This window comes from Aegilops tauschii, chromosome 6 (assembly GCF_002575655.3).
Source record: "Aegilops tauschii subsp. strangulata cultivar AL8/78 chromosome 6, Aet v6.0, whole genome shotgun sequence".
Taxonomy (NCBI): domain Eukaryota; kingdom Viridiplantae; phylum Streptophyta; class Magnoliopsida; order Poales; family Poaceae; genus Aegilops; species Aegilops tauschii.
Genome location: NC_053040.3, coordinates 313,492,926 through 313,510,370, shown reverse-complemented (window position 1 = coordinate 313,510,370; position 17,445 = coordinate 313,492,926). Strand labels below are relative to the sequence as shown.

At 42.1% G+C, this 17,445-nt stretch overlaps 1 long non-coding RNA gene across 4 annotated transcripts; it reads left to right on the top strand.

The window, feature by feature from the left end:
- The first annotated feature begins 5,951 nt into the window (after positions 1-5,951).
- LOC109736195 (uncharacterized) lies at positions 5,952-8,288 on the top strand. Of its 4 annotated transcripts, none has more exons than XR_012187827.1 (5): positions 5,952-6,456; positions 6,640-6,808; positions 7,430-7,580; positions 7,767-7,808; positions 7,888-8,288. It is a non-coding gene; the product is annotated as an uncharacterized lncRNA (long non-coding RNA). The 4 variants fall into 4 exon arrangements; XR_012187825.1 differs by having other exon boundaries at positions 6,640-6,863; XR_012187826.1 differs by lacking the exon at positions 7,430-7,580 and having other exon boundaries at positions 6,640-6,863.
- The last annotated feature ends 9,157 nt before the right edge of the window (positions 8,289-17,445 follow it).

Here is a 17,445-nt window from a genome sequence, read left to right as displayed (position 1 = left end):
GGTCATGTCTGCATGTCTCCCGAACCCGTAGGGTCTACACACTTAAGGTTCGGTGACGCTAGGGTTGTAGAGATACTAGTATGCGGTAACCCGAAAGTTGTTCGGAGTCCCGGATGAGATCCCGGACGTCACGAGGAGTTCCGGAATGGTCCGGAGGTGAAGAATTATATATAGGAAGTCCAGTTTCGGCCACCGGGAAAGTTTCGGGGGTCACCGGTATTGTACCGGGACCACCGGAAGGATCCCGGGGGTCCACCGGATGGGGCCACCTATCCCGGAGGGCCCCATGGGCTGAAGTGGGGAAGGGAACCAGCCCCTGGTGGGTTGGTGCGCCTCCCTTGGGCCTCCCCTGCGCCTAGGGTTGGAAACCCGAGGGGTGGGGGGCGCCCCACTTGACTTGGGGGGCAAGTCCCCCCTTGGCCGCCCCCCCCCCTTGAGATGGGATCTCTGGGGGCCGGCGCCCCCCCAGGGGCCCTATATAAAGAGGGGGAGGGAGGGCAGCCGCACCCAAGCCCCTGGCGCCTCCCTCTCCCTCCCGTGACACCTCTCCCTCTTGCTGAGCTTGGCGAAGCCCTGCCGAGATCCCCGCTGCTTCCACCACCACGCCGTCGTGCTGCTGGATCTCCATCAACCTCTCCCTTCCCCTTGCTGGATCAAGAAGGAGGAGACGTCTTCCCCAACCGTACGTGTGTTGAACGCGGAGCTGCCGTCCGTTCGGCGCTCGGTCATCGATGATTTGGATCACGACGAGTACGACTCCATCAACCCCGTTCACTTGAACGCTTCCGCTCGCGATCTACAAGGGTATGTAGATGCACTCTTTTCCCTCTCGTTGCTAGAAGACTCCATAGATTGTTCTTGGTGATGCGTAGAAATTTTTTAAGCGGGACTCCGCCCGGGGGGCCTTTATAAGCCGCCACCCCGAGCCGCCGAAGCCCACCAGCGCCGCCAGCCCGCCCCGCGCCCCGAAACCCTAGCCCGATGCCGCCGCCCCGCCGCCTCGCACCGCCGCCGCCGCGCCTCACCACCGCCGGAGCCGCCCCGCCGCCGACCCGCCGCCCCGCGCCGCCCTCGCCGGACTTGCCGGAGGTAGCCGCCCGCCGCCGCCGCCGGTTATCTTCGGAAAACCGAATGGTTTTTTTAAAAGACCCGTGGTTTATTTTTTTTAGATCGGTTTATTTTTTTTCGGTTTAGTTATTTAGTGAACGCCCGTTCGTTCGTTCGTTTTAAAGAACGGTTTTCACCGTTTAACCGCACACAGCGAACGTTCGTTCGTTAGCCTGTTCGTCAGTTTTTCTTTTTCTCGGATTTTCCGCGATTATTTTCGATCGCGATTTCTGATCCGATTTTCGTTTTTAGTGTAACTTTTCGCTCGTTTATCGGAATCAGGCGATTCAAGCACCTAGAGTTTCTTCTCGAAGCCCTCTTTCTGTTTAACCAACTTAAACAAGTTTTGCTACTGTAAAATTTAACTTTAGTCCAGATTAGTAAATGAAGCTTGTTTCTTTCGCCCGTTTGAGTTTTGTTGCTTCGTTTGATTTGATTCTTTTTGCAAACCGGAGTTCTTAAGTTGAACTTTCTGGTTAGATCTCTTATTTGAGTTTTACCCGTGCCCTTGCTTGATTGCTTATTGTATGCTTGTTTGTCTGGGATAGAGTACCCGGAGTGCGAAGCGTGCTACTACGAGTCTCTAGGTTTCGCGGACCATCAGCAAGGAAAGTAACACTTTGCAAGGAAAGTAACACTTTGATCATACTTCTTTCATACCCAGTTTTTATGCATTAGTATCACCCCTCAAACATTGCATGAGTAGGATTGATAACATGTGGGTATTGGGAAGTAGTTGATGAGGTAGGAACCTATTGCCCTGCATTCAAACCTTGGGAGTTACTATTACGTTATGATTATATTGCCATGCTATGCTCGTAGACGTGGTTTGGGTTTGAGAGTATTCATGACTGATGTGAGATTGTTAATTAATGGTTCAACTTAAGGTGGCAACTTAAATACACATCTGGGTGGGTTGAGGCACCTGGGGAATTCCAGTGATTGCCTGTATTTTTTTGGAAATCCCGGGGTACCGTGTGATTCTCCTATGGACTGCCACCTAGGCTCAAAGGGATCATAAGATTATTCATGCTAGAAACTTCCGTGTGCAGCCACGAGCTATTATGGGCTCTAGCATAGTTGATTAAGTCATGTGAACTCTTACAGTGGTAGACTAGCAGATGTAGGGGATGTAGGTGGTACTGTCTACCCATCTTAAGGTGCTAACACTTCTGAAAGACTGTGTCTCGGTCATCCGTTTCTCAAACACCATGTAGTGCGATCCAACGGAGGAGATCGAGTCTTGTGGGGAAAGGTGTGCAAACCTCTGCAGAGTGTATAAACTAATCATGGTTAGCCGTGTCCCCAGTTATGGGCATCTTGAGTATCTGGTTCTTGGATTATCATGTTGATCTCATCACTCTTAATTATAAAAAAAAAATTGGGTTGTTAATGATTACTTTTAATTGGGATTGAGAGGGGGTTTACCTTCTCAATATTTTTCAACAAACTTTGTAGTTAAATAAAATATATTCCTTTGCAGTAGGGAAAAATTGGCTTTTCGCAAAACATATTAACCATACAGCCTCCACCAGCCATATATGCATATAGTGATAGCATTATTCTGTTCATTACTCTCTTGTGTTACATTGCCAGCATATTCCATGTGCTGACCCGTTTTCGGGCTGCAACGTATCATGTTGCAGACTTTTCAGACGACGAGTAAGGAGCCTTAGGTCATGGTCTTTCACTCAGTGATGCCGTTGGAGTTGATGGACTCACTTTATCTTCCAAGCCTTCCGCTGTTATCGTATTAGATGGCCTTAAGTCATTTTTATTGTAATAAGTTCTCTTTTGAGACATTCGATGTAATAAGTGTGTGATTGCTACTCTGTTATAAATCCTTCAAGTACTGTGCATGTCAGCATTACCGATCCAGGGATGACACTTATGCACAGAGATCAGACTGTTTGAGGTCTGGTTGCTACAGGATCCATAAACTTTTTTCTTTTTGATTTGGAATAAACATGCAATTATACCAAGCAAACGAGCATACGAACCAAGTAAGACATAAAGGCAAACAAAAAGGGCAAATAAAAAAGGCAAATATTTTTGTGTTTTCTGAAAACATTTAGAAGTGGGGGAGATGAGAATGAGAGGCAAATGGCGAATAATGTAAATGCAAGAGATGCGAGTTTCTGATAGGTACATGGTAGGCTTGATGTAGAACCTCCCCGGCAACGGCGCAAAAAATTCTTCCTGCTACTTCTTGAGCTTGCGTTGGTTTTTTCCTTGAAGAGGAAAGGGTGATGAAGCAAGGTATCAATCCAGTAGGAGGAACACACAAGTCTCCAATGACAGCACCTGCACAAACAAACAAATACTTGCATCCAACACGATAAAGGGGTTGTCAATCCCTTCACGGTTACTTGCAAGGACGAGATCTGATAGAGATAGGTATTAAAAATAAATAAAAGTGCAAAACTAAATAAAAGTAAATAAATTGAAGCAAGGTATTTTTGGGTTTTTGGTTTTATAGATCTGAAAACAATATGATAAAAATAGACTCGGGGGCCATAGGTTTCACTAGAGGCTTCTCTCTTGAAGAAACCATACGGTGGGTAAACAAATTACTGTTGAGCAATTGATAGAAAAACGCATAGTTATGACAAAATCTAAGGCAATGATCATGAATATAGGCATCACATCCATGACAAGTAGACCAGCTCTTGCCTGCATCTACTACTATTACTGCACACATCGACCGCTATCCAGCATGCATCTAGTGTATTAAGTTAACAAGAACGGAGTAACGGCTTAAGCAAGATGACATGATGTAGAGGGATAGATACAAACAATATGGTAAAACCCCCCATATTTTTATCCTTAATGGCAACAATACAATACGTGCCTCGCTACGCCTTCTGTCACTGGGTGAGGACATCGCAAGATTGAACCCAAAAGAAAGCACCTCTCCCATTGCAAGAAATCTAGTTGGCCAAACCAAATCTATAGATCGGAGGAAATAAACAGCTATCTAATATGCATAAAAGAGTTCAGAGAAGACTCAAATAATATTCATAGATAATCTGATCATAAATCCACAATTCATCGGATCTCAACAAACACACAGCAAAAGAAGATTACATCGAATAGATCTCCAAGAAAATCGAAGAGAACATTGTATTGAAGATCAAAGAGAGAGAAGAAGTCATCTAGCTACTAGCTATGGACCCTTAGGTCCGTGGTAAACTACTCACACATCATCGGAAGGGCAGCAAGGTTGGTGTAGAGGCCCTCCATGATCGAATTCCCCTTCGACAGATTACCAAAAAAGGCCCCAAGATGGTATCTCACGAGAACAGAAGCTTACAGCGGTGAAAAGGTATTTTTGGTGTGTCCTCTGGTATACAGAGAATATTTGGGTATTTATAGAGCTGGAATTAGGGTTAGGGGAGTCCCGAGTCGCCCACAAGCCTGGGGGCGCCCCCTCCCCCTAGAGCGCGCCTCTAGGGCTTGTGGCCCTCTCGTGGCTCCTCTGGCCTCCTCCCGAAGCTTTGTGGTTGTCTTCTGGCCCAAGAAAAATCCTCAAAAAGTTTCGTTCCATCTGGACTCTATTTGTTATTGATTTTCTATAAAAGACAAAAACAAGGAAAAAACAACAACTGGCACTGGGCACTAGGTTAATAGGTTAGTCCCAAAAAATGATATAAAATAGCATATTAATGCATAAAAACATCCAAGGATAATATAATAGCATGGAACAATAAAAAATTATAGATACGTTGGAGACGTATCACTCTCTAAATAGATATAAGTGAAGCAAGAGAGTTTAAATCTTTCTATAAAACATGATGCTCAAATAAATATACGTGAAGCAAAAGAGGATTCTACAAATAACAGTTTTCCTATGTAGAGAAACAGGCATCCAAACTTCAGATGATATAAGTGATGCACATGAAGCATTCTATAAAGCCATACTCAAAAGATATAAGTGAAGTGCAAAGAGCATTCTATAAATCAACCAAGGACTATCTCATACCAGCATGGTGCATAAAAGAAAAGGAAAAAATAAACACAAAATACGCTCCAAGAATTTACGCATATCATGTGAACAAAACAAAACCCGAAACATATTGATACTTGTTGAAGAAAGATGGGATGCCTTCTGGGGCATCCCCAAGCTTAGACGCTCGAGTCTCCTTGAATATCCACTTGGGCTGCCTTGGGCATCCCCAAGCTTGAACTCTTGTGCCTCCTTATTGTCCTCATATCGATACTCCTCGATCTTCAAACACTTCATCCACACAAAACTTAACCAAAGTTTTTTATTAGCGGGGTTAGTGCATATAACATCAAATCCCATCATGTATTGTTGTAACATTATTGTATAATTATAATCAAACATTACCCATTGTATTCTATCACAATTCTATGTCCCAAGTCAAAGGGGGCTCAACAAGATTTCAAACATATGCAAATAATGAAACTATAACAACAACATGTGAAAACAGAACAATCTGTAAAGATGCAGATGGTAGATATACTTCTGTAACTCAAAAAATTCTGAAAAATTAGGACAAAATAAACAATTTACACAGCAGTACTATGTAAAAATTTCAGAATTTTACACTTCCCAATAAAAAATTTAAATTCACGCATTACAGAAAAAGTTTTTGTTTTTGCACCGCACATACCAAACAAGCAATCTAATCATCCTAAAGGCAAATCTTGGCACACTATTTTTATAATCTCTACTCCTATAAAAATACGAGTTGGTGATGATGGTGTGTCTGCCTTCGGATCATATGCACCGTCCGATCCTGAATCTAAGGTTGAGATTGAGCTAAGACGTGTTGTACCAAGGGCCAAAACAGAATAGTCTGGACGTTTCTCCTCCTCTCACGAAACAGATCTCTAGCGCCTCACGTGCTTCCACCCTATCTCTGGCCACCGAAGCCCATCCTCTCCCCCGCCGGTGGAACACTCCCACTGCCACAGCCGAACACGGTCCCAATCTCGACACCCAAATGAGCACACCAACGTGAGAGGCCGGATCGAGCCCATCCCCTCCGCCATGGTCAACGACCCGCCGCCCACGATGGCACTGACGCCCCCCAATTCCCCATGCCAACGCGTGCGAGACGGTGTCATTGGATCGATGGCGCGCGTGCTATATGCGTGTGCGCGTGTGCTTGAATGCTAGGGCGGCGTGCAGGAGCTCCCCCTTCTCCTCCCTTTTCCTCTCTCCCCCTGCACGCGGTGGAGCTTGAGCTGGGCGGGACGCTGAGCGGGAGTTCTTGGGGGCAGAGGAAGAAGACGTTCAGGTAGAAGGCGTGGACGTTGGGGAGTAGTTGCGTGGAACGGTGGAAGGAGGGTGTGAACGGTGGGATGGGCGCTGGCTGGCTGGTGAGTGCGTCAAGGTTGCTCTAATGTTGTTAATTTTGTTGCTCTGCCCTGATATACCACTATTTGAGCATATATAAAGAGATCATAGAGGAAAGCAGCAGTAGGGCTGCTACGATTTTGTTCATGGTGCTACTGGTTTTGTTAATGTTGGTATTTGCTTAATGATTACGACTGTTGCTACAGGTACTCGCTTTATGATATGAAGATATGTATGCTGCTGGTACGTACTCGTGAACATGGTGAAAAGAGATCGGTGCTGCAGCGGCAGGTGTCTGGTGGCTATGCAGTGGCATCCGCTACTTAGACACGTAGCCGACAACCGTGAGAAGACTTTGATCTTGATATATTAGATGTAAGCCCCATACACCATAGGAGGTCCTCCTTCTGGTGATATCAGTCGCCAGTCGGTGAGCTTTCTCCATCTTCACCCTCTAACACACATTGGTTCTGCATTATGTATATGTGGCTTAGATAAGGAAGGAATGTTTCTATCTGAATATTATCCAGTTATTCTTTCTTTGTCTAAATCGATTTAGGAGAAGAGATAGAGAGAAGCAAGTTACTGGTGTTGTTCATTTGGGAAATTCAGTACTTTGTTTATACTGCTTTGTTTTAGGGGATGAAGTAAATAGAAGAAGAAATTCCTGGGATGGATCTATATGTGCCCCTTATGCTGTCATGTAAATTCCACAACACATCTGTATGCGTGTATCCTTCTTATAGTTTCTATTACCCACTTATAGTCATGCTTGACAGCCTGAGGGCTGAGGCTAACAATTATTTTTGTCTCTGTGCCCCTTATTTCAGTGCATTGTGCTACTGTATACTACTGTTATAATGACATGTGCATTTAGTAAAATCCCTTAATAATGGCAGCATGTAAAAAATTAAATGTTTCCTGAGTGCGGACTATGGTATAGATTCGTGTAAGTTCTGAAACCTGCAAGTACTTAATTACATAATAATTCTGTAGGATGATAAAAAAGAAGATGATGATTCAGTTATCAAGAGGATGTGTGAACTCTGAACCTGAAGAACAGGAAATAAAACATGAGGAAGATAATGGAAGAGAAGAAGAAGCAGGCATTAGGATAATGAAAGAGAATGAGTAGATAATGAGAATGGTAATGAAAGAGAAGACGAGATGCACCTTGGCTAAGTAAAGAGCTAGACCTGAAATTGCCAATAAAGGGAATGAGGTCCCTTTCTCTATCGGTGCCATCTTAGCTGCCGGCGATTAGGTGCATATTTCGCGAGATAATCTCGTTCTAACATGTCTCTGATTTTGATTTTTTTTCTGCGGATTTCAGAATATAGAAGGCAGCTTCGCAGAGGGGTCACCGACGAGCAAGGTGAGGCCATTGCGTCTATTCTTGTGTTAGTTTATTTGAAAGAAATCACACTAATTTCTCTCAGTATATGTCTCTGCAGAGAAATACTGCTGTATGTTCATGAACAATTTTCTGTTGCTCTGACTGAAGGGATTGTCTTTGTAATTCTTGTCTGTTTGGGTGGTGCCCAGCTGCCAATAGAAGACAAGCTGTCTTCTTGCTGAACAACGCCACAATTGCATAGTTGTATGTTATTTAGGATTGTCTCTGTTGCATACCACCTGGAGTTACAAGAGGTCCGGTACTAATCTTGTGTATGTATCTGTTCTGTATACACCTGATTTCAAAGCATCTATTATAGTACATTTTGTTTCTTTGCTCGGTACAAGATGTATTGCAAGTGTTGCTCATTGTTTTCTTCCTTTTATGTAAATATATACTACAGACCCTCCACAGGCTCAGTTTTCTTCCTTTTGTCAGAATATATCAGACATTTATGTATGATGTCCTAGCAGTTGGATGAAAGCAAAAAACCACAGAACTAATATTGTTGGCACATATGTTTTGAGCAAACAACTAAAAGAAGACTATACTATGCTTGACAAATGATTCCATGGCCTCATAGACGCCTAAGGTATGTAACTAATTAAGTGGAACTAGCTGTGCGGGTTATGTTTGGGATATTGCTTCTCTTTATGGTGGCATTGTATCCAAATTCATTTTTCCTGTGCATATTTTGCAAAGCATTTAGTTAACCAATTGTTTGTCATGAAACCATATATAAGTGTGCTCAAGCTATAGTATGTGTGCTAATATATTGGTTCCTGACTATAACTTAAATTCACCTAATCTTATTTGATCCGTAGCGTAGCACGGGCATCTTGCTAGTACAATGGATTTATACAAGGGGATAATTATTTTTGTTGAATTTTTTTCTGTAGTTCAAGATATGCAAAGTTTCCAGGGGCATGATAAAGTTCAAGGAGCTCCCCCGCTCAACGGTGCTCGTCTTTCTTACTTTCACTTTCCTTTTTGAAAAGTTTCATGTTCCCCTATATATTTTTTGTTTTTTAACTTTTTGAAAGCACACAACAGAATAGAATGACTCTCTAAGACTTACGGGTTGCCTCCTTGGCAGCGCTTTCTTTAAATCCATTAAGCTAGGCATAAAGTGCTAAGTAATTGATCCACCCGGATCCCAAGGTATATCAAAGCCAATTTTAATTAACAATGATTTGTATTTTAGCATTGAGCACAAAGCAACATGTATCATGCAACAATAAAGTCTAACTCTCTTCCTTTGCATCGGCATGTCATAAAAGAACAATTCATTCACACATAATAAAGGCTGATACATAGCATAAACAATTTCTTGCAATTTCATCGTATTGGAAACATAGAAAGGTAGAGATGTGGTTCCTCTCACATAATAATTGCAATTAGGAGCACCAAGCACATGCATATTATATCTATCAAAATCATCATATGTAATGGTAAAATGCAACCCATCAATATAATACTTAATAAGCGCAAACTTCTCCGATATAGTGTAGTTGAGAGAATTCAAAATGTTAATAGGACTATCATGTGTGGGTGCAATAGCAACAATTTCTTTCATAACATAAGGAACTATAGCAAGTTCATCTCCATAAGCATAATTCATATTGGCATCATGGCTACCAGCATAGCAAGCATCAATTTCATCAAAAAGGGATATTTCAAATGAATCCAAGGGATCATAGCAATCATCATAGCATTCATCCTTCGGTAAGCACGAAGGAAAATTAAACAATGTATGAGTTGAAGAGTTACTTTCATTAGAAGGTGGGCACGGGTAGCTAATCCGCTCTTCCTCCTTGTGTTCTTCGCTCTCCTCGTCATCTTTTTCATCCAATGAGCTTATAGTGCCATTAATTTCTTCTTTCATAGATTCCTGTAAAATATTAGTCTCTTCTTGGACAGCAGAGACTTTCTCAATAAATTCATCAATATCGGCATTGTATTTACAATTCTCATAGCAATGTTTAAGTATAGCAAAATTTTCAGGTCTGTAAACAGCATCATCACAATCTTCATATTTTTCAAACAAAGATTCAATTTCATAAGCACCCTTAAAAGCAACAAATTTTTTTATTCGTTCCAGATCATAATAATCATATATACCATTAGCATAACAAGCCAAGGTTTCATTATCATTAAATTCACATGAAAAGGGAAGGTATGGAGCCTTCATCCTAGAGCAGCAAGTATAATCATATCTCAAGCATAGATCGCAAGCATACCAATGCAAAATTTCAATTTGATCCCATAAGAGTTTCCCTTTTTGAGTCAAGTGATAATCCCTGAAGTATTTACGTTCATCCACCGTGTCTCCCATTATCAAGTTGACTGAGTTTTTCTCAGAATTATCAAAGTAGTGTTTAACATTTTCCAGGTAACGAGCATTGAGGGTTTTAGGAGGTTCCCCATCTCCATGAGTAGCACGTACAACTATTTTTTGGTATTTTATCTTTCCTATCCATAACTAAAGATAGAAAACAAGAGTACAAAATAAAATAGTAAGTGATAAAGCAAACAAGCACACACGAGAATATTCACCCCATGCTATTGGTCACCAGCAACGGCGTCAAAAAAAAGTCTTGATAACCCACAAGTATAGGGGATCAATTGTAGGATTTCTCGGTAAATAAGAGTGTTGAACCCAACGAGGAGCTAAAGGTAGAATTTATATTCCCTTCAAGTTCTATCGACCACCGATACGACTCTACTCTACGCGCACTTAACATTCGCTTTACCTATAACAAGTATGAAACTATTTTGTAGGTGTGATAGGATAGGTTTGCAATAGCGAGAATAAAACTACGAGTAAATTGCAAGATAATAAAGTTATTTGTTTAGTAGAAAACTTTTGTAACACAAGAAATTTATTTATCCCTGGGCAATCGATAACTAGACCGATAATCATTATTGCAATTTTATATGAGGAAGAGGCATGAGCTAACATACTTTCTCTACTTGGATCATATGCACTTATAATTGGAACTCTAGCAAGCATTCGAAACTACTAAAGATCATTAAGGTAAAACCCAACCATAGCATTAAGTATCAAGTCCTCTTTACTCCCATACGCAACAACCCCCTTAATTGGGTATAAGTTTATGTCACTCTCGCCACCCACCATAAGCGAATCATGAACATATTGCAACACCCTATAGCGGGGATCCCTCACGCTTGCGCGACACGGAGAGCACCATAGGACATCACCAATAATAAAACATACAACTCAAACCCATCACGATCATCAATCAACCCATAGGACAAAACGGATCTACTCAAACATCATAGGATAGCCACATATCATTGGATAATAATATATAGCGTTGACCATCATGTTTAAGTAGAGATTACAGTGGGGAGAAGAGGTGTTACACCACTACATAGAGGGGGAGAAAGTTGGTGTTGACGGCAGCGTGATTGTTGGTGTAGATCGCCGTCACGATCCTTGCCCTGGCGACACTCCGGCACCACCGGGAGAGAGGGGGAGAGAGCCCCCTCCTTCTTCTTCTTCTTCCTTGACCTCCCCTCTAAATGGGAGGAGGGTTTCCCCTCTCGTCCATGGCCTCCATGGCGGCGGAGGGGCAAGAGCCCCTCCGAGATTGGATCTATCTCTCTGTTTCTCTTCTATTTCATGACCTCGTTTTCTAGCCTTTTATCGTTTCTTAAATATCCAGAGATCCGTAACTCCGTTTGGGCTGAAATTTTAATGCGATTTTTTTCCGGATATAAGCTTCTTCCTTGCGTCTGAAGGACACCTCCAACCAACCTACGGGGTGGCCACAAGTTTGCCAGGCGCGCCCTGGGTAGGGGGGCGCGCCCCTTGCTTGTGGGCCCCTCGGGCATCGTCTCGCGTTGATTTCGCTTCCCAAAAATGACATATATTCCAAAAAATCTTCATAAATTTTTATTGTGTTTGGAGTTTGTTTGATATGGATATTCTGCGAAACAAAAAATGCAACAAACAGGAACTGACATTGATCACTGAATCAATATGTTAGTCCCAAAAATAATATAAAATATTGCCAAAAGTATATGAAGTTGTAGAATATTGGTATGGAACAATTAAAAAATATAGATATGACGGAGACGTATCAGACAACTATGTTGGGTAGAGTGGAAGAACTAATTGATCTGCATTCTGGTCAATGGGATGAGGAGCTGGTACGATCGATCTTCTCACCGGTGTATGTGCATAGAATTTTGCAAATACCACTTCAAATAGAGGTGATGTACGATTTTATTGCGTGGTACCATACTCGGTCTAGCACATTCTTTGTAAGATTTGTGTATCACGTTGAATTTGAACACAAATTTGGTCACAATTGGAACCGGAATGACAGAACGGGCAGCCATCAAGAGAGGAAAGGTTAAACACTTCATGTGGAAAGTGCTTAGAGGGGTTTTGCCGTGCCTAGGTACATTAGCAGGTAGACATATCCCAACTTCTGCACAGTGTACTATTTGCCGCATTCGTTGTGAGGACTCGCATCATTGTTTATTTACATGTAAACGAGCATCAGATGTATGGACTGAACTTGGGTTGAAAGAAGAGATACAACGGTTAGTCCTGGAACATCGATCTAGTGCTATCGCCATGGATACTCTGATGAGGCAACAAACATTGATAGGCGAGATCCCCATGGAGGAGCCAATAGCAGTTGCGAGCTGGTATATTTGATGGCAGCGGCGTCAGGTTGTTAAGGGAGAATTATATGGCCACATGACTGTACTATAGTTTCTATCAAAGTTTTAGCAACAAACTTTATGTGCGCAGCTACCCCTAATCGACCACAACAGCAGTGTGATCACATGTGGAGAAAACCATCCAGGGGAGTGTAAAAATTAATGTAGATGCTTCGTTCTGTGATGTAACTATGAAAAGAGCTACAGGAGCAGTAGCTCAAGATGATCAGGGCAAGTTCATAGCTGGAGCTTCATGGTTCATATCACATGTACAGAATGCAGAAGCGAATAAGATAGCAGCGATCCGAAATGGTTTATATTTGGCTGCAAAAATCGGATGCAAGTAAGTCATAGTTGAATTTGATAGTCTGGACGCTGTTGAGCCAACCAACCAAGATGATTATCTAGGCCCGGAAGCAGCAATCATTTCTGAAAGTAATTCTCTCCGGATGTACCTATGAAATGCCGATGTAGTCCATTGTTTTCGGGAAGCCAACAGTGTAGCTGATAGTATTGCAAAACACTCGCTTAGCAACAAATCATGTGAGGTTTGGGAGATTTCCATCTCAGACTTTATTTCTCACTTGATTGTACAAGATCTTTCTATTATCCCAGAAATAAAGTTATTTACCCTAAAAAAGGAGGCTAGCGGCGAGGAGCAGGGGGTGGCGGGGCTCGGCTCCCTCGATCTAGATTGGGATTGAGCAGGGCTGGGAAACTCGGGTGGCATACGGGCGGTGGCTCAATCCGGGCCTGGGTGGGCCGGATCTGGGCTCCGCGGGTCTGCGCAGGAGGAGGGAGATAGGGGAGGTGGCGTCGGCTGGTGATTGGGGGTGCACGGAAAATGAAGCAATGGCTAAGGTTCCAGATAAGGAAGAGGTAGGCCTTCCTTATATAGGAGGGAGGTCTAGGTTTGGGGGGTTGGGGGTCCGGAGCCCTCCGATTGCGATCCGACAGTTCCAGATAGAGGGAAATGTTAGTTGGGGTAGGTGGGCTGTGTAGAGTGGTTGGGCCGAGACGACAGGGATGTTTGAGCAACTAGGCACAAGTTTGTTTTACGAATACGTTGGATTTAACCGGCTATAGTGCCACTATAGTTTAAAGGTTGGGGCATCAAACGGCCTCCGAATGTGACAAAATCTGGCAGGCGGTCTACCTAAAATGTAACAAGACCACATGCCAACTTTCAACCCATTCTGAGAACATTTTATTCCCACTTGGCAAACAATTATTTAACGATGTCGCAGGCGCGTGCAAGTGTGGTTGGTCTCGGAACGGTCTACGAAGACAGTGGGGAGAGGCGGCAACTATGAACGGATGCAAGTTTTGAAAAATGATGGCAACGGAGTGCCGATGCAGTGCGAATGATGCGATTGAATGCAACAAACAAATAACTAACACGGCCATCACGCAAAACATGGAAGGCATCTGGAGCGTCAGTCTCGGGCTGTTACAACTATCCCCCACTTACAAGAGATATCGCCTTGAGATCCTGGAATAAAATGAGACAAAGAGGTAAAACTAAGTTGTTTCTTGACAAACAAGCAAAATAAAAGAACCTTGGAAGTTGCAAATACGTGAATCAAGAGCTCAAGGAACAAGAAGAATTGAAACCACTTCAATTGAAACCAGATAGACAAGGAACAAGAAAGAAAGAATTTGGATAGCACTCCAGTTGAAAATGGAAGGAATTAGCATGAATTTGACAAGATGGGATGGTACTTGACGAGAGCAATAACACAATGCCTTTGGAAGATATGAAAGAATGGAATGGAAAGAACAGTGAAGAGAACAACCTCTTCTACAACCAAGAACTTGAAAGAGGAAGCTTACGAGGAATGCTAGAACAGAGTTGCTGCATAATCAACAATGAGAAGATATGATTCACGTGGGCTTATGGAAACCGTCTCAAGCTTTGAGGTGAAATTATGCCACTAACGGAAACAAATGATTGCTTGAGAGGAATGAAAAGACGTGAAACACCACCTTAAAAGACAATGGAGAATTAATTGGACTTAGAAATACAAGAAGAAGAATACTTGAGCTCCTCCAAAAAGAATCTTGGCAAACACTTCGAGAATGAATTAAATCTTTAATGAACCACCATGAAGAACCTCTTGGACGAACTCCAGAAATGCAAAGGATGCTAGAAAAGAAATGAAGGCTGAAAGAACAAGATTTGAAGCATTGCAATGATTTCCTTCGAACACCGATAAAGAAAAGAGAAGAAGCTCCGTGATGAGATAATCGATAAAACTTGGAACTCCGGAAAAGAGAAAATGAAAACACTTGGAATTGCGAATTCATTCACATGAACAAACTCCGAAAGAAAGAATTAAATCACCTCCATGAAACTAGAATAAGGACTATTGTCTATCCTTCATCAAATTAAACCGATGACAAGCAATGGATTTGGCATACTACTTGTTCTTCTTGAAAACGGATAGGAGAGAGATATAGCGCCAAATTGGGAAGGTCTTCAACAAACCAACTGTAGGATTGGAAAGAACGAATGGAATGATACAATAATAAAGGCATAGGAATGTTGAATGACCCACCATAAGAATAGAAAACAAGCGAAGAAAAGAGAAAGAATCACCGCGAAGAATTAGAAAACAAACAAAGATACTTGAGGGAAATGATATATGGGAGAACGAAGAGATCACAAGATGACTACAGAATACTTAGATGAAGCACTGAAATAATTTAGAGATGAATGAAGAAACAACAATTTAGGAGAATTAGTGAACGAGAGCTAAAAGCTGAGAAGGAATCAATATTCTGAGATAATGGCCTCCGGAAAATAAAACGAAAACACTCCTGAAATGCTTCGGATGGATGAAAAGAATTTCTCACGGTCGAAAGAATTTGAGAGGATAACATCAAGCTTGAACTATGAATCTTTGAGAGAAAGGATACAATTTACGAGAACTCTTCTTCGGTCTTCAAATGTTGAGAATGGTAACGAGAACCACCATGAAGAATTGTGAGGTACTCTGGAATAATGAAGAATAGAAAGGTTGAGCCAAAGATGAAAAGAATTTGAAAGCGATCTTGGAGAAGGCATATGACTGATAAAATTCATTCTTACATCAAACTTGAAAAGAATTTGAGAAAATCTCTGGGAAATTTAGAAGAGTCAAGTAAGATCCTGGTAATAGACATGTGGGTTATGGGGCCACTCAAAAGAAACACCGTTGGAAATGATTGCTTGAAAGGGAGATTGCACCGGTTGATTTAAATGGCTCAAATGAGGTAACAACCTCAAAATAGATTGAACGGATCTAGAATGGAAACACGAATCTTCTAAAATATCATCAGCACCCTGAAATAAATGAATAGCTAGAGGTGAATGATTAAGAGGTGCACCGACATAAGAAAGCATTTGAAACGAGGAAAGGGATATGATCAACACCGAAAGCTTGCATTTAGTCCATCGGAGAAGAAAATGAGAAAGAAGGATGATGAACTTAAAGATCCTGGGCATCTTCACGAGGAACTCACCAGATTGAGATATTGAACAAATGGATGAAGGGTCTTGAATAAGGACACTTGATTAAGAATTGTGGCTCCATGAAGAAAAAGGGTGGGAGGGTGGGATAAAGAAGACAACTTGGGATGAATAAATGAACATATCATTGAGAAAACTGATAATTGATCTTGCAATTTTAAAAAGGATTGAATTAACTTGAAGAGAAGCACATCGGTTGGAAAATAATTTCATGACAATCTCGAATGATCAAAAGAATTAGCATCACATAGAAATATGAGAACAACGCTTAGGAAAAGGTATGGAATCAACACTTGACATCGAAGCAACTCGAATACCATAACTCAAATAAAGGATTGGGCTTGCAAAATAAGCTAGAAACAAACATATGATAGAGATTTCGTCTGAAATTTTTGTGGTGAGGCCCCACAGGCTCTTTAAGACACAATGAGACCCATTGTAAAACCGATCATGACAAGCCAACCCCAAGATGTCAAACCCCAATTTCATATCATGCATCTATCGGAAAGAAATCCTAGGTAACTACTTTGATTCCCACCTAGGATGTCCCGAGATTTTCGGTTATGCAATCCGGTCCAACGAGTACAAGGAGCAAAAATTATTAGACAACTCCTAGCATAATACTACGCTCCAAATTTACCGCCCCCATCAACACATAACCAAGAACCTCGGAAACTCGTGTACCTCAGACCTTCAAAAAACAACAGTTATACTAGTCGTGGCAATACATCTGATCTCCCTCCCCGGTAATGCATGGGTGGCGCCAGACTCGTCGCACCACAAACAATATAGAAGCGTTTTCGATGTCGGCGTCCTGTGGTATTCAAGAACTAAAACGATATCAAATGTGACAAGAATCCCTTGGAGCTCAACTCCCCCAGACACAACCCATAGATAGGAGGCACCAAATACAGAATTTCGTCACACCGGCATCGCAACAATTCCAACAATACCCGCGTTATCTAAAAAAATGAGTGAGAAGAGTAGTAGAATCAAAACACCTATGTCACAATTCCTCACCAGAGCGACGACGGGGATGAGGAGTAAAAAGAGACTCTCTGATATATAACTAGACTCAAAATAGTTTTTTTTTCTAAACTCGACTACGACCAAGTTCGGTCAATCAAGGGGGCTCCTGTGGTCATTAAAGGCACTGAAACCAAGTTTTAGCACCCAATATGCAGTCCTATCCTCGTGAAACTTGGAAGTACCGCCAAGGATAGAAGCACATATCAGAGACGCTTCGCAAGGTGGATATCAATACAACATACCATGTACTGAATAGATGAGAATACCAGATAAAGGCTTACATTCACCACAAGCTACAACATGAATACATCAATACATAGCAATCATATATAGAAGAGGAGTACCCGACTATGGATGAAATCAAACGAAAAGGAAGAA